The sequence below is a fragment of the Physeter macrocephalus genome, chromosome 8 (assembly GCF_002837175.3).
Source record: "Physeter macrocephalus isolate SW-GA chromosome 8, ASM283717v5, whole genome shotgun sequence".
In the NCBI taxonomy this organism is placed as follows: Eukaryota; Metazoa; Chordata; class Mammalia; order Artiodactyla; family Physeteridae; genus Physeter; species Physeter macrocephalus.
In genome coordinates this window covers 7,950,645-7,953,228 of record NC_041221.1, presented here as the reverse complement: position 1 = coordinate 7,953,228, position 2,584 = coordinate 7,950,645, and positions in this window count along the sequence as shown.

Here is a 2,584-nt window from a genome sequence, read left to right as displayed (position 1 = left end):
AAAAAAAAAAAAAAAATAAAAGAGTCAGTCTCTCACAAAGGTGTGATAGATGTGAGTCGTATCACATCTTATCAAAATATATCTATTTTAAAACTCTTCTGGAATGAGGTAAGAGAGAGTTTTCTCTTTTTGCCCTATACATCAGCACTGTATTCATATCTATAGTCAATCTAGCATCCTAAATGTGTGCTTGTTTGGTGAAGGGGAATGAGTATTAAAATTTGAATAAACAAAAAGGTCTTACTGTATAAGCACAGGGAACCATATTCAATATCCTGTGATAAATCATAATGGAAAAGAATATAGAAAAAGAGTGTGTACTTATGTATAACCAAATCACTTTGCTGTACAGCAGAAACTAATGCAATATTGCCTATCAAATATATGTCAATAAAAAAATAAAAAGTAAAAAATTTTTGGATAGAAATGTCAGTTTGTCCTTGAAAAGTGCTGTGCCAGTTAACATTTCTACCAACAAAGAGGGGTTTTCTCCATGCCATCTCTAATACTAAATAGTACCATTAAAAAAATTGTTAGCCTGACAAGAGAGAAAGTGGTATCTTGTTTTTATTTGCATTTTCCTGTTCAGAAGGGAAGTTGAGCTTTTTTTCTTAGCCAGAAATGATAATGTAATCCAGTCAGTCACATTTTTTTCTTTCTTGTTTCTGGGTTTAATGTCTCACTTAGAAAGACTATCCCTATGTGTATTCTCCTATATTTTCTGTTGGTACTCTTATTACTTTGTTTAGAATTTTAATTCATTTTAATTTCATTTTATTTATTATTTTTGAGGAAGCTGTCTATTCTATATCCCAGCTGGATATCCAATTATCCCCATAACACTTATTGAATTTACTTTACCCCAAAGTTGAAATACCAACATTATCAAGTCAATATGTAAGTGTGTTTCTCTGCCTCTGTTACACTATTTTAATGACACTATTTTGGTAGTCCATTTTGAGAACTACTAGAGCAATTTCTTCCTCATTAGTTTCAAAGACATCTTAGCAGTTTTTAACATTTACTCTTCCAGATGAAGTTTTAAGTTTCAAAAAACTTCCTCTTGCGAATTCCCTGGCAGTCCAGTGGTTAGGGCTCTGCGCTCTCACTGCGGAGGGCCCAGGTTCAGTCCCTGATTGGGAAGCTAAGACCCCACAAGCTGCATGGTGCAGCCAAAAAAAAACACTTCTTAAGATTTTGCTTGGAATTGCATTGACTCTATGACCATTTGGGGAGAAATGACATGGGAACATGAGGCATGATGGTTAAACAGGCACTAGACAAAGACAGCTTTTCTGCTTTTGGCAAGTTAGTTCATCTCGTGAGCCTTCAGTTTCTTTATCTTTAAAGCAGAGATGATAATAGTACCCATGTCATAGGGCTATTATGAGAATTAAATGTGATAAGGCATGTAAAGTGAGTAGCACAGTGCCTGCCACATAATAAGTGTTCAATAAATGTAATCCTCGTATTCAAGCACAGAAATACCTTGGTTATATATTCTGAATGTCTTTTGGTAATGTTCAGTTTTCTTCATAGAGGTTGCAAACATTTGTTGTTGAACTTTTACTATATTTTAGCTTTTTGTTTCTATTGGGAATGGATTTTTTTCTTTCCTTTTAAGAATATTTTCCAGTTAGTTACTGCTAGTATAGACAAACATCTTTAATGAAGTAAAGCATTTTTTTCTCTTAGTAGTTGGTATGGGGATGTATTTATCTAGGGATTGGTTACCTTAATGACCTCTACTGCTGGTTCCAATAGATTTTTAGTTTATTCTTTCAGATTTTCTGAGTAGATAACACTATGACCCACAAATAACCATTTGTTTTCTCCTCTTATATATTTTCTCCTTTTGCATTGGTTGGAGCTTTCAAAATGATTTCAAATAATGCCCATAGTAGAGGACATATTTATGTTCTGACGACTTTATCGGGAAATTTTTACATTCTCTTTTATTTATTTTTTTAAAACATTTTATTTATTTATTCATTTTATTTATTTTATTTTTTTGGCTGCGTTGGGTCTTCGTTGCTGTGAGCGGGGGCTACTCTTCGATGCGGTGTGCAGGCTTCTCATTGCAGTAGCTTCTCTTGCAGAGCACAGGCTCTAGGCGCTCGGCCTTCAGTAGTTGTGGCACGCGGGCTCAGTAGTTGCAGCATGCGGGCCCTAGAGCGCAGGCTCAATAGTTGTGGTGCACGGACTTAGCTGCTCCACGGCATGTGGGATCTTCCAGGACCAGGGCTGGAACCCGTGTCCTCTGCATTGGCAGGAGGATTCTTAACCACTGCGCCGCCAGGGAAGCCCCTACATTCTCTTAAAAAACAACTCATGCTACATTTAGAAGAGAAACAAATCGGAAATCAATAAACATTATATAAAGGGTTTGGTTGCAAAAAATACTCTGAAATTATGTTCCACATCAGAATAGATTCAGTCCAGTCACATATCTATATATTTATTGAGCAAATAATGAAACTATAAAGAGCATAAGGTGGCAATTCATGAAATAAAGGTTAAACTATACTTGGTAGATTCAGGTGAGGCAGGAACATAAAACCACATGTTACTACATTCATTAAGG